The sequence below is a fragment of the Papio anubis genome, chromosome 3 (assembly GCF_008728515.1).
Source record: "Papio anubis isolate 15944 chromosome 3, Panubis1.0, whole genome shotgun sequence".
Taxonomy (NCBI): Eukaryota; Metazoa; Chordata; class Mammalia; order Primates; family Cercopithecidae; genus Papio; species Papio anubis.
In genome coordinates this window covers 30327540-30352014 of record NC_044978.1, presented here as the reverse complement: position 1 = coordinate 30352014, position 24475 = coordinate 30327540, and positions in this window count along the sequence as shown.

Here is a 24475-nt window from a genome sequence, read left to right as displayed (position 1 = left end):
TTAAATCATCACCTGTATTAGTAACTACAGGAAAGTAAAGTAGAAAATGGCAATTGTAAATTTTTTGTTTGTTTGTTTGAGACAGGGTCTCACTTGGTAGCCCAGGCTGGAGTGCAGTAGTGGGATCTCGGCTCACTGCAGCCTTGACTTCCCAGGCTCAATCAATCCTCCCACCTCAGCCTCCCAAGTAACTGGGATCTGAGCTGCATGCCACCATGCCTGGCTAATTTTTGTAATTTTTGTAGAGCTTTCACCATGTTGCCCAGGTTGGTCTTGAACTCTTGGATAGAAGTGATCCACCGTGTAGGTCTTCTAAAATGCTGGGATTATCAGGCGTGAGCCACTGCACTAGGCCGGAAAATGGCAATTGTATTTGCTGGGTTTTTTAAAATTTTCTTTAAAATTCTTGTTAATGTTGTTTTGAACATTTTAAATAGTATTATTTTCTAAATGTCATGTCTGCAGGCAGAAGCAACTAGGGTGAAAGGGGACAGAAAATCCATCACAAGAACAGCAACATCAAATCGCAATGTGTAATTTTTATGCCAAGTACTAGCAAAAGAAATAGTTTTTGGTTATATATTGTTTTGTTTTTGCCCTTGATCACTGAGCGTTTATATTGTTAAGCCAGAAGTATTTGACATTGAATGAAAGGAAGATATGGGACTTCTTTTCAAAAATGTATGTCATTTTTATAATAGGGAAAACATTCACATTATATTTTTTCAATTGTGTACATCTTCATCTGTCTGAATAGGTTTAAGGGCAACTCTGCCTAAAGGCAAAGAAATAGATAAGAGCTCTGAAGTCTCTTTTAAAATGGTTCTATGACTATCAATCTAGAAATTCACAGCTATTACAGGAAAAGAAAGAATATAAATAGCTACAAAAGAAATAATGGAAGCATGGGTAAAAGTGGCTTATTTCTATTTAAAAGCATAATTATAATATTGAGAATAAGATATCTTTTTCATTTTAACTGGCACATTTATGAAGATGTAATAATGTAAGAATAACTGTAATAATAATAAATAATATTTTACAAAGCACTTTCATACCCGTTATCTTTAATTTTACATAAAGTAAAATACTGATCCACAAATGGCATATAATACCTTTAATTTGGCTTCCTACTTTAATTTTAGGGTAATTTTTATAATGTAAATACAGTAGTTAAAAAAATCTGAGTACAAATGTCATTGTGATAGGCATTTTACAAAATAATTCACCTTGAACATAGACACAATCTGTGAGAGCTTAAATTCTAAAATGTGCAGCAGGAACGCAGACATATATCATAGGACGGCTTAGTAAATTAAACAAAACCAGAAAAGACAAATAGCACAAGTTGAAGCATGCTGGTGGTTAGATCCATACGTGCTGCAAAGTATGAGGTAACATTTTCCTGTGCCATGGGACTCTATACAAGGCTGGCGGTTGAAGTCTATTTTTTGTCACAGACCCCAGAAAGCAAGTTTTTCTAAGGTTCTGTATCCTAAAATATGAATGTGAATCTAACAGTGATAAAATATGGGGTCAAATATTTTTAATGTACTGTAGAGCCAATAGAGTTTATTTTATTTAGTTTATTCATTTATTTTTTGAGACAGTCTCACTCTGTCACCCAGGCTGGAGTGCAATGGCACAAATGTGCCTCACTGCAGCCTCCATCTCCTGGGCTCAAGCCATGCTATGATATGGCCTCAGCCTCCCAAGTAGCTGGGATTACAGGTGTGTGCCACCAAACTCAGATAATTTTTTTAAATTTTTGGTAGAGACAGGGTCTTGTTATATTGCCCAGGCTGGTCTCAAACTCCTGAGCTCAAGGGATCCGCCAGCCTCAGCCTCCCAAAGTGCTAGGATTACAGGTGTGAGCCACCACACTCAGGCTGAGTTAATTTTAAAATGCAGATGAGTTTTGTGAAGTGATCCCTGGGGTATTAGAAGGGAGATAATGTCTGAACAGGGAGGGAAGAGTATCAAAGGATTAATTGATGAGATATGGCAGGCTGACTTCTAAAAAGATCAGGCAAGGGCCTGGAGCATGCTATCCTTCCCCATGAGAGGGATGTGGACGCTTAGGGGACTGTGCTTGGCTATAGGGGCTGACCTCGCGATTCTTTGGGGTGAGAGAAAGCACAGGGGCCAAGCACAAGAGTGCTTTCTAGTCATGTGGAGGCATATACAGCTCTAAGGCAAAACAGCTGAAGTCCCACTAGGCACTCAGGCATGGAACGATGAGTCCTACCCTAGCTGGGGTTTCCAGGACTCCTGGCAGGCCTGACTGTTGCGTGCAGTGCACCAGCCACTGGGTGGGCCGAGTGAATTTCCAGTAGGATTCTAACATATTCTGAGGTTTCCAGAATAGGAACCAAGACAGATTTCCAGTTTTACCAGCTGGGTCAGATAAGAAAATTAACTCAAGAATTGGAACTTTAGTGAGTTCAATTACCAGGATTGGACAAAGAGGGACACCGATTCAGAGGCCTAGTAGGGAAGGAAGCAGCACTGCCTCCCAGACAGTCCAATAAGGAGAGTTAATACTAAGTTCCAAATGGGATCATTGTACTTGTTGCCAACATCAGGAACTAAAGTGGCGCCCAGCCTAGAGTGGCAGCCCCTGGACCTGGCTGCTAAGGCAGATGAAATCTACTGTCAGTGGAGTCAGAAACAGAAGTCTAATGTTTAGAGCTGGTGACTACACAGGAAAAATGATTATTCTCCCAGACACTGGAAGAGTGTTAGTAACGATGGTGGCCTGAACATGGAATAGTAGGTAAGGATGGTGTACGCCAGGAAGATAAAGCACTTTCTGATAGTCGTAGGTGGAAGGAGCTATGGTTAACACTTAAACATCTGAGGGGCTTTGAGGTGGCCAGAGAGATGGAGACCACAGCATAATCCTGGTGTTTAATCCTGTACAAAGAAAACTAAATGCCATAAACCCTATTTGTGAAATAGCTTACCCTTATGTAAATTCTAATTGTAAATTACCATTCATAGAGTAGTATTAAGTATATATAGCATAGGCTGGGTGCCGTGGCTCCCGTCTATAGTGCCAACACTTTGGGAGGCCGAGGCAGGCAGATCACTTGAGCCCAGGAGTTCAAGACCAGTTTAGGCAACATGGCAAAATCCTATATTAAGAAAAAATATAAAACTTAGCTGGGTGTGGTTGCATGCACCTACAGTTCCAGCTACTTGGGAGGCTGAGGTGGGAGGATCACCCGAGTTCAGGAGGTCAAGGCTATAGTGAGCTAAGATTGCACCACTGCACTCTAGCCTGGGCAACAGAGTGAGACCCTACCTCAAAAAAAAAAAAAAAAAATTTATATACATATGTGTGTGTGTATGTAACATAGCTGAATACTGACACTATGGTAAACAAATTGGAGGGAAAGGAATATAGCCAGAAAACCGCAGGAAAAAACCCTGGCACCCGGAAGTTTGGCCTCTATTGGAAGAATCTCACCACCCTCACCTCACACACCCTCAGCTGTGAGAGCTGGCCCCAGTCCTGTATTTTTGTCCCCCGTCCCCTCATAACCTTCGGGTCCTCAGCCCACCTTTCAGAAAACACATGCACTTGCCTTACCCTGAGACCAGGAACACTGTTGGCCCTTCATTGTATCCTGGGAAACTGGTTCATGGTGGGTGGGAGACACATGGTATGGGTGCCTCCATTTATCCTTTGAGCCAAAATGATGGTTTGTAAATAAGTGAACACTTAAAAGATAGAGCTGGGCTGGGCGTGGTGGCTCACACCTGTAATCCCAGCACTTTGGGAGGCCGAGGCAGGCGTATCACCTGAGGTCAGGAGTTCGAGAACAACCTGGCCAACATGGTGAAATCCCATCTCTACTAAAAATACATAAAAATTAGCTGGGCGTGGTAACACATGACTGTAGTCCCAGCTGCTTGAGAGGCTGAGGCATGAGAATTGCTTGAACCCAGGTGGCAGAGGTTGCAGTGAGCTGAGATTGCACTGCTGCACTCCAGCCTGGGCAACAGAGCGAGACTCAGTCTCAAAAAAAAAAAAAAAAAAAAGAAAAAAAAAAGATAGAGCTGAAACAGCAGGAACACCCTGGAAACTGGAGACTTCCCTCTGGGAAAATTGCAAATGTCTTATCCCTGCTGGGAAGAGCGTGGCAGTACTGAGTGACAGAGTGAGAACCAGCAGCCATCCATGCTGGTGGTATAAAGGTTGGCAGTGACCACAGAAACCAGCAGCAGTGGGGACAGCACAGCCCTTGTTTGCAGGAGCGATGAGTGATTGCACAAATGCCAAGTATGTGTCGGAAGCTGGACCTCAGCAGAACTTAACTGGCTGCCAAAAAGAGACAGGACTACCATGGGACCCTGCCAGAGGTCAGAAGGAGGGGATGTCTTATCCCTGATTCCACTGGGATCAGCTAAAAAGCAGAGACTATTTTCATTATTTTTGTAGTAGTTACCTCTTGATTGTTCCCTACCAGTCTGCCTAGAAAGCAAGGGTTACAAAGATTTGAAACTAAGATAATTGGCTTTAGTTTTTATGTTAATTGCTTTAATATTTTTCCTTTATTACTACTATGGGCCACGATTTTAAAACACCTATCATATGCTAGTCATTATGATGGAATGGGTATTTACATATTTGTAAAAGATTTAACTATGCCCCTTTTTCAGGTAAGATAATTGACTGTCAGGAAGATTAACTGAGACTTGAACTCAGGTTGTGGTGCCTAGTTTCAAAACCCAAAGCTTCCCCACATTCCATTCACTCTTTCTTTTAACTCTTTACTGTGTAAAGTGAGGTTTCAAAACTCTTTATCACCTCACCTGACTCTTGACTAGTCTTGAAAACTGCTTGTGGTTTCCTGTCTACATGTCTACATTGTTGATCTGTTTGCCCCAACTTCATTCAGGCTGATTGCATTCTTTTATTTTTATTTTTATTTTTTTGAGACAGGGTTCTCTCTCTCTCTCTCTCTCTCTCTCTCTCTCTCTCTCTCTCTGTCACCCAGGCTCACTACAACCTCCACCTCCGCCTTCCAGGCTTAAGCAATCCTCCCATCTCAGCCTCCCAAGTAGCTAAGACTACAGGCGTTCACCACCACGCCTGGCTAATTTTTTTTTTTTTTTTTTTTTTTTGTAGAGACAGGGTTTTGCCACATTGCTCAGGTTGGTCTCAAACTCCTGGGTTCAATGGATACACCCACCTCGGCCTTCCAAAGAGTTGGGATTACAGGCATGAGTCCAGCAGGAGTCTGATTGCATTTTTAAATGGTCTCTATCTCAGAAAAGTTGACAAGACAGGCTGTATCAAGACATTATCATTTGGTGTAAGTTTCGTTCTATTTATGATTCTACCTCACAAAGATAATTACAGAATAAGATGTTAGGGTGGCTTCACAACACAAAGTTTCAATGCTTTCATTTTAAAGACCAACAAAAGAGAAGCAAAAATAGGAGTGGCTTACAAAATTAATAAAAGCTCCACTGACTCAGTAGGTTATTTAGCTCACTGTGTTCTAAAAATAAACTTATCTTGGGCCAGGCATGGTGGCTCACACCTGTAATCCCAGCACTTTGGGAGACCGAGGCAGGAGGATCACTTGAGCTCAGGAGTTCAAGACCAGCTTGGCCAACATGGTGAAAACCCTTCTCTACAAAAATTAGCCAGGCGTGGTGGCACATGCCTGTGCTCCCAGCTACCCAGGAGGCTGAGGCAGGAGGATCACTTGAACCTGGGAAGCAGAGGTTGCAGTGGGCTGAAATCGTGCCACTGCACTCCAGACTAGGCAACAGAGGAAAATTCTTTCCAAAAAAAAAATAATAATAAATAAAAATAAATAAAATAATCTTTAAGATTTCCTTGGCTCTTCTCACTGAAAGTTCATTCCTAAAGCTTTAGTTGTTATTTGTTTTTTTTGTTTTTTTTTTAAATTTTTTATTTATTTTTTAAATTATATTTTAAGTTCTAGGGTACATGTGCATAGCGTGCAGGTTTGTTACATATGTATACTTGTGCCATGTTGGTGTGCTGCACTGTTATTTGTTTATTTAAGTACTTACAAGGATAATATCAAAAGATGGCCAAAAGCGTCTTAACTTTGCTATTTGTAATTTATCACTATATATTATTAATGAGTTGATGAATAAATAATGAATAGCAAGATGAACAGAGAATAGTTTTTGAATCAACAGAATTGGTTTGAGCAATGGTTAGAATGGAGTGATTGATGTTCAGTGGCCTATGGGTTTGCTTTCTTCATATTTACCAGGGTAAAAGGATCATGTAGAGTCAGAAAAACGTATGAGGAAATTTTAAGATACGTCAAAGGAATTGCTTCTAAAATCTTTCTAAAAAAGACATGTGCAGAGAAACAAAAACAATTTATTAGTAGCTTCATTGGTGTTCTCTCTCAATGCTCATTTTAATGTTCAAAAGAAATGTCTTGGCTGGGCATGGTGGCTCATGCCTGTAATTGCAGCTCCTCAGGAGGTTGAGGCAGGAGAATCACTTGAACCCAGGAGGCGGAGTTTGCATGAGCTGAGATGGCACCACTGCACTCCAGCCTGGGTGACAGAGTGAGACTCCATCTCAAAACAAAGCAAAATAAAATAAATGTCTCCATTTCTTCCACATCTTCCATTTTATTTTTATTTATCATCATTATTATTATTTTTAAGACTAGTCAAGTGCAGTAGTGAGGAGAAAGAGTAGAACAAGGAGTTTGACTATGAAGAATCAATTGACCTAGCCAACATCTTCCATTTTAATGTGAAAAATAACAAGCCAAGTAGGTTAGAAAAGAATTACTAAGTAAAATCACATTTCCGATGTCAGTAATATTCTTGGAATTCTTCACTGTTTCTTGTTTGAAAGAAATGCAGATGATTCGTACTTTTCCTCTTACTCAAAAATGGTCAACAACAAGATTGCTTGAGAAAGCATCACCTGCTTTTATGGTAACTTTTCTCCTAACACTTACAATGTCTATGGTTTCCTCTCCCAAATTCTATTTTAATGTCTGAAAAATATTAAATACCCCAAATTTTGTGAAAACTACATTAATTATTAAAAGTTTTATATATATAAACTTTATATATAGGCATATATTCATGTTTTTAAATCGTTTTCATTAAAAGGTCTTAGTCTAATTCCATTGAGACTACTGTCTGTCTTTCATCTGTGAAGTTGTACAGATTTTTTAAATCAAGTTGCACATATGGAAAGAATACACATGTGTATTGAGGGAATAAAAGGAAGCATTGATTATCTCTCAAATCATATTAATGTAACCCAACATTGAGTTTTTTATTTGGTTCCATAGCTTTGCATTAGTAATGCATGCAGTTATTTGCAAACAGAATTCCACATTTCCCAGGCAGAATGGTGACTGGGAAGATGCATTTGGTTAGAGGACCTTTTAGAGAATTTCACATTATACCTGTTCACATAAACTTACTCACATACATTTGCACTTTTATTTTGGAAGACCCCTGAGCAAAGATGTCTTGCTAGTTCCTCTCTATGCAGATTTTCTTTTAGAACTCATAGCTGCTTTTGAGTATTTGACAATGAATAGAGACCAAATGGCAGCACCTATTTTGAAGGAAGAGATGGGGTAGAATGTATTCTCCATCTTCTAAGTAAATGTTCTAAATAGCTAGACAAGTTCATCATAAACTAAGTTTCATACCATAAGGAAGAGTACCTTTTCATCAGCCTTTCATATTAAATAAAATTGAGACTTCTGAAGTATTTATTCATTTAGGCAACTCTTTAAAAACTATTTTTCCTGGCTGGGCGTGGTGGCTGACACCTGTAATCCCAGCACTTTGGGAGGCCAAGGCCTAGGAGTTTGAGACCACTTGAGCTCAGGAGTTTGAGACCAACCTGGGCAGCATGGTGAAACCCCCTCTACAAAAAATACAAAAATTAGCCAGGCGGGTGGCATGCATCTGTGCTCCCATCTACTTGGGAGGCTGAAGTGGGAGGATCTCCTAAGTCCCTCTTCTCTGAATAAGGTAGTTGCCATGGAAACAATGACAATGACTAAATTCAACTAGAAATATTGCCTGTTATATATGCGACATACATACAGTTCTTTCCTTCCTTCAAAGTAGACAGAAGTAATCTGGAGAGTGGGTAACAATCTTACGACATTGTAATACACTCACATTAATTCCAAGAGTCATTGAGATTTTGCTACATGTCAGACCTATTATCCCCATTTTATAGATAAGAAAGTTAAGGTTATGAGAAGTTAAATAACTTTTCCAAGGATCACATAGCTAGGATTCAGATTGAGACATGTCTGATATCAGAGTCCTTTCTGCTATGTGGCTGCCAATCATTCATGGCTATGTACGTGTCTTTACTCCCCTCATTGTTCACTTATTTCTCAAGCTTCCTAAATAACTTCCACCTTTACAATTCCACAGATATTGTCGAATTCAAAATTCTAAAATTCTTTTGGCAAAATGTTGCAGTCCTCTAAGATTCCATTTACCTTTTAAACAACTTTCAATTCCCAGAAGCATGACATATTACATAACTTGAGAAACGTTTTGCCATTAAACACTATGAATGCTGGAAAACTAACTAATGCATACCTGACTTGTAAGTGATATCTGAAGCGGACAAAAATGAAGAGTGGTGAGTATAGGAGTTGTGGGTGTTGCAATCCTATGGAAGATGTGCTGGTGCCGCAGGGAGATATGCTTTGTTAGATCTAGGGTGTCGATTTCAATGCCCTCAGGATATGCGACTGTGAGTCCTGGGCTCATGCAAGACAGAGAGCTAAAACCAACACCTCTGCGTGAATTCAGAACCTTCAAAAAGCTGTGTCCTTAGTGAATGTGTGGAATATATGTGTGTGTGTGTATATATATGTATGTATGTATATATGTATCACACATATACTATATATGTATGGGATTACATACGTGTGTGTGTGTGTATAAAATCTTGAAGGGTTGAGTTATATATATCTCAACCCTTCTCATTAACACTTGACGTCAACAAAGAAACGTGTCAGTTTGGACCCTTTGTGGAAGAAAACAGTCTCCCTCGGGAATTTGTAACCTTATATCTGCTCTTATCCTGACTTAGGATTTGAATTTATACCAGGGGTTGGCAAATATTTTCTGCAAACGGCCAGAGAATATTATTATCAGTGTTGTACATGTAGGCTCTGTTATAGCTATTGAACTCTGCCTTTGTAGAGTGAAGGTGCTGTAGGCAATGTGTAAACAAAAGGGCATGTTTGTGTATCAACAGAACTTTTATAAAAGCAGGTGGTGGTTTGTTGATTTACACTATCTGCATGGGCCAGGAACCGGTAAGTTGAAAAATTGATCCCAATAAAAATTGTTCTTTCACATATTGCTGAATATAAAGCATACAAAAAAGCAGTACAGCATATGCCTGAGAGCCAGCAGACATAGGAGGAATGGGTTCCCCAGGACATTCAGATAACAGAACGAATGGATAGGAACTACAAAATAAACATAAATGTGATTAAGGACATAGGAAGACTCTAAAGTGTGAGAACAGAATGAGAATCTATTTTTTTAAAAAAAAACATACAGGTTTGAAAGGAATAATTAAATACGACCTTTTTTTTTTTTTTTTTTGAGATGGAGTCTCACTCTGTCACCCAAGTTGGAGTGCAATGTCCGCCTCCTGGGTTCAAGAGATTCTGCCTCGGCCTCCCGAGTAGCTAGGATGCCACCACACCTGGATAATTTTTGTATTTTTAGTAGAGGTGGGATTTTGACATGTTGCCCAAGCTGGTCTCGAACTCCCGACCTCAAGTGATCCAACCACCTCGGCCTCCCAAAGTGCTGGGATTACAGGCGTGACCCACTATGCCCGGCCAATCAAATAGAACTTCTATAAATGAAAAACAAAAGTAACTGAAATTAAATATCAATAGAAAATTTAAAGAGCAGAAGTGAGACTTAATGAGCTAAAACTGACAAAACTACCCATAACTTGGAGAAAGGAAGAAATGGAAAACAGAAAAGGTAAATTGGAATGGAGAAGAAACCCAAAAGACATATTATTTACAAAGGAATGATAATTCTTCTAAGAAACAATTAGGCTGGGTGCCATGACTCATGCCTATAATCCAGCACTTTGGGAGGCCGAGGTGGGTGGATCACCTGAGGTTAGGAGTTCGAGACCAGCCTGGCCAACGTTGTGAAACCTCATCTCTACTAAAAATACAAAAATTAGCTGGGCATGGTGGTGGGTGCCTGTAGTCCCAGCTACTCGGGAGGCTGAGGCAGTAGAATCTCTTGAACCCGGGAGGCAAAGGTTGCAGTGGGCCAAGATCATGCCACTGCATTCTAGCCTGGGGGACAGAGTGAGACTCCGTCTCAAAAACAAACAAACAAACAAACAAGAAACAATTAAACCCTACTTCAGATCCTTTTCACTTTCTCTTAAAAATGTTTCTGAAATTAAGTAATGCTAGAAGTCTTTAGGAAGTGCGAATTTAGGTTTTTAACTTGTTTTCTTTTTTTTTAGAGACAAGGTCTCACTCTGACACCCATGCTGGAGTGTAGCGGCATGATCATGGCTCACTGCAGTCTCAACCTCCCCAGGTTCAAGCAATCCTCCTACCTCAGCCTCCTGAATAGTTGGGACCACAGGCACGTGCCACCACAACCGGCTAATTTAAAAAAATAAATAAATCTTTTGTAGATATGAGGTCTCCCTATTTTGCCCAGCCTGGTACTTATTTTCTGTTAAACATGAATATACTTTGATGCAATATTAGCATTTTTCTCATACCCTTTAGAAACTCCTTATTACATGATACATATTTTTTCTTCAGTTCTTTTTTATTCCTCACAAAGCAAACATCTGGGATGTTTAATATAAACTGGAGCATTCTTGACTAACCATTTAAATATTGTCTCTATTTTGATAGACTCTGACATTAACAAGAATGGCTTCCACCTGTCTCTCGAAGTCTACTGGAAGGCTTTGGAATCCTAATAGCAGAGATTGCATATTTAGTGCCATAGATAACTAAGCATGTAATATTTTAAGTACGTTATTGCAAAAGAAGGGAATGACTAGTAACCTCTCGCAAAGTACAAGAAGGAGGTGGTACACTTTTTTTTTTTTTTTGTAACAACAATTAATCATGACAGAAGGACTCAGATGGGGAAAAGTACAGATGGTTCTTATTACACCCTGCCCCTAACTTGAATTACCATTCCCTACCATAAACAGAATGTGCCAAAACTGTAAGAGAAAAAATCCTGAGATAAAAATCTGCAATATTTTGTGCCATCAAATTGTTCAAAACCACAGTGTAATGACAAGCACATCTAGTGAATACAGTGAAGTCAGAAAATCTTTTGCCATAATAAACATCAACAGTCATCAAGTATTTAATTGATTCCAAGGTAATATATACACTGGCAAGTGATTGAATGTAAATATGTTTTAAAGGGAATTTTTCAGGTTCCATCATACTGTCTAGTATAATATTTATAACTCCACTGTAAGCTTTTGTTGCTTTAATAGTTCACTAAGCTTTGACCTACATAAACTAAACTTTTCTGAGTGGTGATTAAGTTTTAATGCCAGATGATGCTTAGACATTTTCAAATGTAAAGATACACATATGGTTTGGAAGAACTTTCAATTATTAATATCAATCAAGTGGTAGATAAGGAGAATATTTTGTAACTTTGGAGGTATTTCTTACCTCCTTCACACATAAGTCTTATGAGATTGTCCTCAATATGGCAATCTATAATGTAATACTTATTAGGGAAGAGTGCTGTGAAATGGAGACATGCTTTTTATCACTTAAATGTGTGCAGACCTATATACTCAGAATTTTCAGGATTCTGAAAGATATGAGTGAAAACTTGTGTCAGAGAATATATGTTTATGTGGCACTTATTTGGTTTTATGAATGTTTTAGAGGGAAAGTTGCCAGACAAGGACTCATCCTCTAAGGACTCTTGATAGCATGCTGGAACCATTCATTCTGGACCTGCGCCAGGCCTCAGTGGTCAGCAGTGATGATGAGCACTATTGAAAACATGATTTTCAGAAAGAACAATCAAAACAGATTCCGTTTGTTGCCCTGTGGATTGGTTCCAAGAAACATCTTTGTCTCTGGATGATCAAAGCGTGGTCTGATAGGCTAAGAATGCAGTAATTGTTATAATTAGCCAATAATTTTGCAGCAAAGAAAGTTATTAGTGGCTGCTAACTCGTTTGCATGCTAATGTTTTTGGAGGGAGGGGAAAATCTTTTGAGGCTTGACATTTAAAAAATGGATCTGAGTTACTTTTGGCTGTAGTTGTTGTTAGAATAATATACAGGAGATTGTATTTAGGTGATGCTTTCAGAGAATCCTAAAGGGTGGCTGGTAGAACCTGTGTGTGGTTTCTGGTATCTCAGGTAAAGTTGTCCAGAGCGAGCTTCCTCTTGAGGACAAAGGGCAAGAGGAAGAACAGGTGGAGCCTTGGATTTACAGATTCTACCATTTACTCAGAAGAAGAATAAAAATTCAAAACACCTGCCATCTCTCAGGATAGGAAAGCAACACAGCAATTTCTTTTAAACAAAAGCAAACACAGGGCAGCAATGAGAAATTCATTATGAAAGAAAATGAAGCAAGTGTCTGGACTTGGGCCCTTCCCAAGCCCTGAAAACTAAAGTCTGAACATCCTGATATATGAGTCACTGCCTCCTTCCTGCTAATGTTTGTACCTGAGAATTCTTTTTTTCTTTTGTCACCATGAGGGAAGGAATTCTTTTTTCCTGTTGGTTCAGTAGAAGAGACTGGAGGATTCCACTCCCGTTTCTCAAGCTGTGGCGTTGTGGTGGATGATGATGTCAGAAAACAGAGAGATATTCCAAAATCCTGGGTTGCAGGTTGGAATTTCACTGCTTTCCCACAGGAATAACAGGGAGCTAGGGTTCTTTGGTTCGGCTGCCTGGGGGTTAGCAGACTTGCAAGGTCCTGCTAGGAAACTACCATTTTTAGCATTGTTTCCCTAGGAATATTTTATTCTAAGTTCCAAAAGAATTCACAAATACCTGTTTTTATAGTAAAAATAGCAGTTTTGAGCCAGGCATCCATGGCTCACCCTTGTAGTCCCAGTACTTTGGTGGGCCAAGGTGGGTGGATCACTTGGGCCCAAGGAGTTCGAGACCAGCCTGGGAAACATGGGAAAGCCCCCGCTATACAAAAAATACAAAAATTAGCTGGGTGTTGTGGCGTGTGCCTGTAGTCACAGCCACTCAGGAATCTGAGGTGGGAGGATCACCTAAGGCTGGGAAGTAGAGGCTGCAGTGAGCCGTGATTACACCACTCACTCCAGCCTGAGTGATAAAGTGAGGCCCTGTCTCAAAAGAAGAATAAAAGAAAAATATTAATAGAAGTTTGTAGACTGAAGACAGCTTAGATTTGAATGTCTTCTTTGTGTTTATTTCTTGATCTTTTCGTTATAGTGTTTTAATGATGCCCATTGTTAATTTTATGAATTCTTTTTCTTTTGGAGATAAGGTCTCACTTTGTCACCCAGGCTGGAGTGTGGAGTGTAGCGGTGCTAACACAACTCACTGCAGCCTCAACCTCCTGGACTAAGCAATTCTCCCGCCTCGGCTTCCCGAGCAGCTCAGACTACAGACGCGCACCACCATGCCTTTCTAATTTTTGTGTTTTTTGTAGAGAAGGGGTTTTGCCATGTTGCCCAGGCTGGTCTCAAACTCCTGGGCTCACATGATCTACCTGGCTCAGCCTCCCAAAGTGCTGGGATTATGTTAATCTTACGAATTCTTTTTTCAGTGTCCCAAAATCTTCACCTGTAATAAAATAATTGCTCTAAAACTAAATTTAGAATGTTAATGAAAAGATGTGCTTTGATAAGTATAACAAAACATGGTGAATTGTGCTGGCTTCCTATTTTTTAATTGTAGGAAGGTAAACTATTATTAATATTTATGGACTATTTCCTATTTTTTCAAAGGTTTTGTTAGTCTCACAATGCTGCAGCCAGAGAAGTAGGTGAGATGTATTTTTAATACATATGCAAATTATTCTAATGGAGTGTAATCCCATTTGTCTTTTGTGCTGTGTTTGTGCTTTTTTGAATCCACACAATGTCACACCTATGGAGGGAAGCTATTCTGTTTAGGAAGAATACATTTTCTTTTTCTTCTTCTTTTTTTTTTTTTTTTTGGAGACAGGGTCTCACTTTGTCACCCAGGCTGGAGTGCAGTGGTGCAAACATGGCTCACTGCAGCCTTGACCTCCCAGGCTCAAGTGATGCTTCCACCTCAGCTCCCCAAGTAGCTGGGGCCACAGGTGCATGCCACCATGCCCGGCTAAAACTTGTATTTTTTTTGTAGAAATGGGGTTTCACCATGTTGCCCAGGCTAGTCTCAAATTCCTGGGCTCAAGAGATCTGCCCACCTCAGCTTCCCAAAGTGCAGCGACTACAGGTGTGAGCTACCACGCCTGGCTGGAAGAATACATTTTATTCTATTATTCTACCTATTCTTCATTCAGGCTCTCTTTGACCAAAAAATAAATAAATAAGTAAAATTTCACAACAAATAATAAAACCAAAATACCTAACTATGCTTGTACTTTAAAAACAAGAAGAAATGGAAGCTCTCCTCTCTGTTGTCCACCCTGCTGCCATCCACCCTCTCCCAATCCAGTCATTTTTCCCTTCAGGAAATAATCTGGACTAGAAATATGTCCAAAATATGTCCTAAGAAAAACTGAATTCTGGCCAGACATGGTGGCTCATGCCTGTAATCCTAGCACTTTGGGAGACTGAGGCGGGCGGATCACCTGAGGTCAGGAGTTCAAGACCAGCTGGGCCAACATGGTGAAACACCATCTCTACTAAAAATAAAAAAAAAAATTAGCTGGGCATGGTGGCAGGCGTCTGTAATCCCAGCTACTTGGGAGGCTAAGGCAGGAGAATCGCTTGAACCTGGAAGGTAGAGGTTGCAGTGAGCCGAGATCACGCAACTGCACTCCAGCCTGGGTGACAGAGTGAGACTCAGTCTCAAAAAACAAAAACAAAAAATGTAATTCCAGTGGAGGTTTTCTGAAGACTCTTGGTGATAAGGGGTCCTATTGATTCTGGTGAAAATGTGGGTCAAGACTTTTCTAGTGCATTTCTTGCCAGCACCACTGAATTCTTCAAAACAATTGGGATTCAAATATTACAAACATATCAGTTTGCACTTTTTAACATTATTTCAATAGCACTATTCTTTTTAGTTGCATGTGACAGAAACTTCAACTAGTTCGAGCATAAAGGGCATATACTGTAGACGCTGTATGCACATACAGTGGTGAAGGCAGGCATGGAAGAGAGCTGCAGGAACAAGGAGTGCAGGGAATGAAATGGGCACAATGACTTCAGGACCCTCTCCTTGGCACCATCTTTCTCTTATTCTTAGTTGTCTGCTGAGTTCTATTCTATAGAAAGATCTACTTGAGAAGATGAGGTATGGCCACAGAAAGCCTCAAGGTTACATTTATCAGTTATTCTTTTAAGAAGAGGACAAGCCCCTTCCCTCCAATTTGGGAAGTTCTCGGTGAAGAATTCTTATTAGTCTGGCTTAGAGTGCAGCTTCACCTTGTGAAGTTTTCCTTATTCTAGGGGACAGTAGGAATACAAGTGACCTACCATGAGCGGGGGTGGTTTTTGCAGTGGGTGGGGCAATGTGCCACGGAGCACATGTTTTACAATCTCAACAGAAGCAGGAGGTTGACCAGAAGAAGAAGGATATTGAATCTGGGAGGCAGATGAAAATATTAACTATATAGTCCATTGTATCATTTCTGTTAAGAATTTGTATCAACTAGAGAACTTCATAACATGAGGTAAGATGAGACACTCATATTGGGAATTTTCAAGAGAGTTCAATAAAGAGACTATTTACAAGGATGCAAGCGGGATGTAGGGAAACCACAGTGATGCAATTTCTTGGGGCTGGTAAGAGCAAGGGATTAGATTTACCAATCCTAAGTCTGGTCAAGGATGTAGCCCTTTCCCTCTTACAGTGACCACCTTAGGGAGGGACATGGAGAATAAATACTTCAAACTTTTGCTGTCCTTCTCGCCCATCTCCTGCTGATGTACTTTATTAGTTGAACCTGCCTAGAAGCAAGCGAACAACAGAGTCCATTGATGTAGTCCTTAGAGTCAGCCTACCAGTACAGGGACCAGAGTGGAAATGGGTGGTGATCTGGAGGACCAAACGGAAAATTTGCAGCATTGCCTTGTTTACCTACAGACCGATACACATGCATATACATGTACATTTCATGTGATAGAAACAACCATGTAACTGAATAGTCAATTTAGTCATATACATAAACATGTCAATGAGATATTATCCGTGATACTCAAAGATTAACTTGCCATCAAGTATTGCATAAACAAAATCTAAAGGTTATTATTTCCCTTTAACATCTTTTTCTAACCACACTTTAAAATACCACTACATTGCATTGGATCATTTTGTAATTGTGTTTCTATAATGATGAGAGATTTCTAGTAGATGAGTGGCCTGGAAAAAATTCAAAGAGACAGCGTGGCATAATGAAAGCTTTTAGAGGCAGGCCAACTTGGATTTGAATCCTGTGTGATAATCTTGGTCACTTTAATTTCATCTGCACCAACAGCGTGTAGGACAAAGCAATCATATCTGGTGACAGGATGTGTCATAGACCAATACTCAGGGACTTCCACTATGCATAAATCACCAACATTCACATTTTTAGATCCAATTAAAATAGTGATGCCATGACTATCAAGCATCAAGCGGAGCATAATTTGACTCATCTTTTTTTTTTTTTTTAAATTCTGAAAGCTCTTCAGTATTTTGTAATGAGGGCTCACAGTTTACAGTTATGAACATCCATGAGCATTGGATAATGCTAAAACTTTTGCTTCACTAGTGACAGCAGAAAAAAAAACCTTGGCTGGTGGCACTAATTTTTTTTTCATGTAATCAAGATTTTGCCACTAACTAGGCCTTTAGACCAATAGTTGGCTTTTAGTTTCCCTAATGATGGGGATGGTGGTGATGATGAGGATGATGCTGACATTTATAGGGTACTGTGTACTATGTGCTTCACACATGTTAATTCTTCCAACAACTGTTGAGTCAGATATTATTGTCCCAGTTTTACAGGTGAAGAACTTGCAGCTCAGAGGGTTGTTAAAACAAGATCACACTTCTAATAAGCATTAAAACTTATTCTCAAATCCTGGTCTGTGTCATTCTAACACTTTCCCTGATGGCTAAAGAATACAGACTCCCAAAAGATTGCTCTTCTGACTTATAGTTTTAATTCCGGGTGATACGTTTACTCTGTTATTATACAGCATACAGCAAGCTATAATTAATTTCACAGTTACTTCTGACTATTTTTGTAACTGCTGTTTTGATTTCTATTAGTTGAAATATCTATCTATGTAATGTCTCGTTACTAGAATAGTAATGGGACAACCAGCATATTATGAAAAAAACCCAGCATATTATGAAAAGCATTTTATTTTAAATGCTTAACAAAAGCATGTTATTTTCATCTACAGTTTGAATACATGCTCATAATTTAAAATGTAGGAAAAGTAGGGGTAAAGTCCTGATGTCCATTTTTTTAAAATGGTAATAAACAGTAATAAATACTTTAAAACCAACTTAAACAATTTTTTCCTTCCTTTTCTTTCTTTTTTTCTTTAGAGATAGTCTTGCTCTGTTGCCCAGGTTGGAGTGCAGCAGTGCAATCATAGCTCACTGCAGCCTCAAACTCCTGGGCTCAAAGGATCCTCCCATCTCAGCCTCCAGGGTAGCGGGGATTACAGACATGCATCACCTTTCCTGGCACTAAACAGATTTTTTTTTTTTTTTTTGAGACAGAGTCTCGCTTTCACCTAGGCTGGAGTGCAATGGCACAATCTAGGCTCACTGCAGCCTCCGCCTCCCAGGTTCGACCAATTCTCCTGCCTCAGCCTCCCAAGTACCTGGGATTACAGGCACCTGCCACCACACCTGGGTAATTTTTGTATTTTTAGCAGAGACAGGGTTTCGCCATGTTGGCCAGGATGGTTTCTAACTCCTGACCTCAGGTGATCTGCCCACCTCCAAAGTGCTAGGATTATAGGCGTAAGCCACTGCACCTGGCCTAAACAGATTTTCTTTTTTTCTTTTTCTTTCTTTCTTTTTTTTTTTTTTTTTGAGACGGAGTTTCACTCTTGTTGCGCAGGCTGGAGTACAATGGCGTGATCTCAGCTCACCCCAACCTCCGCCTCCCAGGTTCAAGCGATTCTCGTGCCTCAGCCTCCCTAGTAGCTGGGATTACAGGGATGCGCCACTATGCCCAGCTAATTTTTACATTATTAGTAGAGACAGGGTTTCTCCGTGTTGGTCAGGCTGGTCTTGAACTCCTGACCTCAGGTGATCTGCCGCCTAGGCCTCCCAAAGTGCTGGGATTACAGGCGTGAGCCATTGCACCTGGCCCAGATTTTCTTTTAATGTGTTTTTCTTAGGAGGGTTTTTTCTTGGGAGGGAAGGTTAGCTTCTTTGGTTTCTAACCCAAAGTTTGAGATTAGTAATACTTTCTTATAAATTATTCTCATTATTTAATAAGATGACATGCTTTATAAACCCAGCTGTATTAGAAATGTACAATCAAATTTTTCTTTTATACTTTTAAAATTTATCGAAAAATTTCTTTCATTAAAACAGATGCTACTATACTCAGAAGACAAAGTCCCATTGCTTAATTCATTTCTTAGTGTTCAAGCATGATATAAAGAGATCTTTAATTACCCAGAAAGAAACTCTTAAGTAACAGAGTGATGATGACTAATATACTGAAAACAAAATAAAAACAGAGGCCTTCAGTGTAATGGAACAAAGTAATATGCTGTCAAAGTACTGAAACTGAGATATGTAAACCAATGCTATTATGGTAGCAAACAGGTGGCACTTTCATTTTCTTGTCCAATTACCAAAGAGGGGATGTAATCAAGAGTCTCAAGTTGACACATAAATAACATAGAAAAAAAGGCAAGCTACCTCTAAAAGTCATATTTTAAATGTGAAAAAAAAGCAGAGGACTGGGGAGACAGATATTCGAAAATTAAATCTAAACTGATTTTGTTTTTGATTTTGCTTCAAAAATTAAATGGAAAGTAAAGGGGGAGAAATTGGAAAGAACAGCATACAAATAATGTTTGTTAAAGAAAGTTGTCAGTGTATTATGTATTTTATGTCATGATTCCTGTGCAGTCATGAGCACCAAAGCTTGCTCTGAGATCCAGAACAGTGCCTGGCTTTGTAGTAGATCTCCAGTAAATATCCCTTAAATAAATAAATTCCCAAGCAATTGGCAGGAATCCAGACTAGAACTTGATAGCACTAGTTCTACACAAATTTTGTGAATTTCAAAAAGATGAGGGTGGGGAGTTCCTACTGGCATGGAAATGGCCCCATCCTAAAGGCAAATAGTGCCCCAGTGAAGAAACACTGGGTGCTTCAAGACTTTCCCTACTCAAATGCAAATATTTTTCATAGAAGCACTTCACTAAGTTGGTCAGCACTTTTTATCTTAGGCTAAATAAATTTGAGAGAACCTTCCAAAGCCTGGGTATTTAATGGAGAAGAATGGTTGAGGGTTAGAAGATGAAGAAAGCTTGAGGATTGCATGGGTGGATTGTAAGGAAAGCCATGGGATTGTGTGGGTGGATTGTAAAGAAAGGCAGGAAGTAAAAAGACAAACTTCTCACTTGACATTGGGCATAGAGGTGGTCCTACACAACTCGAACTTTACCTAGTTTCCTAGATCAATATGTCCAATGGATAAACTAATTTGTCATCTAAAAACCAACTGGAGGCAAGGGATGGTGGCTCATGCCTGTAATTCCAGCACTTTGGGAGGATGAGGCGGATGAATCACTTGAGGTCAGAAGTTCGAGACCAGCCTGGCCAACATGATGAAACCCTGTCTCTACTAAAAATACAAAAATTAGCTAGGCATGGTGGTGCAAGCCTGTAATCCCAGCTACTCAAGAGGCTGAGGCAGGAGAATCTCTTGAACCTGGGAGGCAGAGGTTGCAGTGAGCTGAGATCGTGCCACTGCACTCCAGCCTGGGCAACAGAGTGAGACTCCATCTCAAAAAATCTAATAAATAATAAATAATAATAATAATAAATCCTGGAAACTTTAAAACACTGTAATGGTGTAAGTGTTTGTGTCCCTCCCAACATTTATGTGTTGACATCCTAACCTCCAAGGTGATGTTTTTTAGAGGTGGGGACTTTTGGGAGGCAATTAGGTCATGAGGGCTCCACCCACATGAAAGGAATTAGTAGCCTAAAAAAGAGACTCCAGAGAGCTTCCTTGCCCCTTCCACCATGTAAGGACACAGCAAGAAGCTGCCATCTAAGAAATCAGGAAACTGATCCTCACCAGACACTGAATCTGCTGGTGCACACCCTGTTCTTAGGCTTTCCAGCTTCCAGAACTGCGAGAAATAAATTTCTGTTGTTTATAAGCTACCCAGTTTCAGGTATTTTGTTATAGCAGCCTGAGCAGGCTAAGACAAATATACTGATTTCTGTTCAAGAAGTGTTCTAGTCACGAAGACTTGGGATTTTTGTAGTTGCTGTTTGCATTGCAAATTGTTTGGTTTTACCAAGCCAGAGATAACCATATATGTAAAGCACAAAAATTTGGAATCCTGAATTTCATTTTGGTTTCTGTTTTAATTTGGTGTTCTATGTGGGTTCTATATTTGACACATGAAAATTGTCACAGGATATTAATTTTTACTTTTAATCACTTTTTGGTTTTGATTGTTCTTTCCTGTTTTTAATTAGATTTTTAGTAGTAGGAAAAATGGGTTTGAGGAGAGTGTTTTTAAAAAACACTAATGCATTCTCAGGCTGAAAAAAAAAAAGAAAAAATATTAATGCATTTTAATTTTAATTGTATTATTTATGTTGCTTATGAAGCACTTCTCTAGCATTTAAATCCCACCTACAGTCTCAAAATGATCTTTTGCTTTATTCCATCTCATCTCCCATTATTATCAAATAATAAAAATGGGAAATGGGAATAATAATGAGAATCCCAGTTGTCTTTTGGCACGTCTTGATGTACAAAGTGACTGTATAGACTTTTTCTCTTGCCTCTAGAAGCTTACAGTCTAGAAAAGATATATGTGTTCTGATACACAGACAACAAAGACTTAATTTTTTTAAATTTTTTTTGAGATGGTCTCACTCCACTGCTCATGCTAGAAAGCAAGGCACAATCATGGCTCACTGCCGCCTCCAACTCCTGGGCTCACATGATCCTCCCACCTCCGCCTCCCTAGTACCCAGGACTATAGGCACAAGTTACCACACCAGGCTAATTTTAGATTGTTTTTTGCAGAGACAGGGGTCTCCCCTATGCTGCCCAGGCTGCTCTTGAACTCCTGAACTCAAGCAGTTCTCCTGCCTCGGGTCTCAAAGTGCTGAGATTACAGGTATGAGCCACCTCATTGAGCCCCTTAATTGATTCTTGAGCTGATTCATAAATGGGCAGTAACTTATTGTGACATATAGATTGAAGCAGCACTTCCCATTATTAACACTTTTGGTATCTCCTTATGATGAGTGCCCCCTACCATCTATTTCTATTTCTGTACGTATATCTATCTATACCTCTTTTAAAAAATACAACAAAATTGGGCTATCAGGGTAATATGATTTTTTTTCTTTTTTTTTTTTTTTTTTTTGAGACGGAGTCTCACTCTGTCACCCAGGCTGGAGTGCAGTGGCACGATCTTGGCTCATTGCAACCTCCGCCTCCCAGGTTCAAGTGATTCTCCTGTCTCAGTCTCCCAAGTAGCTGGAATTACAGGAATGCACCACCGCACCTGGCTAATTTTTTGTATTTTTAGTGAAGATGAGGTTTTGCCATGTTGGCCAGACTGGTCTTGAACTCCTGACCTCAGGTAATTCACCCACCTCAGCCTCCCAAAGTCCTGGGATTACAGGCATGAGTCATCACGCCCAGCCGATTCTTTTCTTACTAAGTATATTGTGAGCAATACTCACGTTATTAAATAATTTTGAGAATGTAATTTTAGGCTGGTCATGGTGGCTCATGCCTGGAGTCCCAGCACTTTGGGACCCCAGGCAGGAGGATTGGTTGAGCTCAAGAGTTCAAGACCAGCTTAGGCAGCACCGGGAGACTCTTGTCTCTACAACAAATACAAAAATTAGCTGGGTGTGGTGACGCACACCCAACTACTTGGGAGGCTGAGATGAGATCACATGAGCCTGGGAGGCGGAGGCTGCAGTGAGCCGTGTTTGCTCTGTACTCCACTGCACTCCAACCTGGGTGACAGAGTGAGACCCTGTCTCCAAAAAGAGAGAGAGAGAAAAACAAAAAGAAAATGTGATTTTAAAGCTGTAGAGTATTTTATTCTATTGCTTTAACATAATTTATTTAATAAGTCCTTTCTTGTTGAATATTAAGATTATAACCACCTTTGCATTATTGTAAACAGTGGTACAGTTAACTCTTATTTACTTATAACTAATTTTTAGAAGTGATATAATGAGTCAAGGAGGGCCTGGAATTCTGTGTACAAATTATTGGGTTTTTGATTTTCTCATCTTTTCCCATCCAGACTCTGTTGAAACTCAACACTTATTCATTTAATGAATAAGTTTACGTGAGAGTTCTTTAAAAGTTGTGCTTCTAGGCTGGATGCGGTGGCTCATGCCTGTAATCCCAACACTTTGGGAAGAGAAGGCGGGCAGATCACTTGAGGTCAGGAGTTCGAGACCAGTCTGGCCAACATGGCAAAACCTTATTGCTACTAAGAATACAAAAAAAAAAAAAAAAAATCAGGTGGGCGTGGTGGCAGTCACTTGTAATCCCAGCTACTCTGGAGGCTGAGGCAGGAGAATCATTTGAACCTGGGAGGCAGAGGTTGCAGTGAGCTGAGATTGTGCCACTGCACTCCAGCCTGAGTGACAGAGTGAGATTCCATCTCAAATAAAAAAATAAATGTTGTGCTTCTACTATGAGGAGATAAAACCATAAAGAAAAAAATCAAGCAGAAAAATGAATAAATCTAACAATTCCCCTTTTTTCTCTCTGTGTGTGTGTGTGTATGTGTGTGTGTGTGTTTTGAACCTGAATGACAGAAGGGTTTATCAAATATGAGCCTGGAAAAAATGAATGGACTCAAGACTGGGAATAGGAGGTTAAGAAAGGCATTTGGTGACAAGCTGGGAGTGCTGAAATATTATCTTCAAATAAATATTAAGAGATTTTAGAAAAAAAGATGTTCAATTACATTTTTACTAATGTAATTAATCTGATCATAATTAGAAACTACATTGCAAAACCCATCCTGGTTATATTGGCAGGTAAATAATCAATTCAATTCAACTGCTTACCTATTTCCTATGTTTGAAATTAAACTATTGGGGCTAGGTGTGGTGGCTCATGTCTGTAATCCCAGCACTTTGGGAAGCTGAGGCAGGAAGATGGCTTGAGCCCAAACTGGTCTCAAATTCCACAATGAGATGCCATCTCTACAAAAAACACACACATACAAAAAGAAATTTAAGTTTTGGATTTCTCCAGTCTCCTTGGTTTGTTTTAACACCTGACAGCATAATCAGAGCTGAGTTTACTGGCTCCTAGTATTTTATTAGATTTCTATTTAAATGTAGGTTTTGGTGTTTATTAATCATTTGGGAGATAGATTCCCAATGGTGCAATTTTCTCGTTTAAAATGTATGCTTGGCTGGGTGCGCTGGCTCACGCCTAGACTCTCAGCACTTTGGGAGGCCAAGGCAGGTGGATCACCTGAGGTCAGGAATTCAAGACCAGGCTGACCAACATGGAGAAAGCCCCCATCTCTACTAAAAATACAAAATTAGCTGGGTGTAGTGGCGCATGCCTGTACTTGGGAGGCTGAGGCAGGAGAATCGCTTGAACACGGGAAGCAGAGGTTGCAGTAAGCCAAGATCACGCCATTGCACTCCAGCCTGGGGAACAAGAGAGAAACTCCATCTCAAAAAAAAAAAAAAGTATGCTTAACTCTTGTCAAAGTTAATACATGTTAGGTGTGCAAATCAAAGTAAAACTATGAATAGGCCATGCCTTGGGAGATTAAATGCTGCCGATTTCTCACTGTCAGAAATTGCCTTATTTCTTTCACATTTCACTAATTCAGTTGAGTCCCTCGTGTATCCTAGTCATACATTATTATGTAATTTTTAGGGTAAAAATGCTCTGTTCTTCCAGAAATCATCTCTTCTGAAGATTCATTTAACTTTGTTTAAAACCATAGCCTTGAGGAGCAGTCATATTTTGAAAATATGTCAGTTTTGCCATATCCATCATCCTTTTCATTTCTGGAGAAACTATGAAAACTAGGACAAGTTGATTTT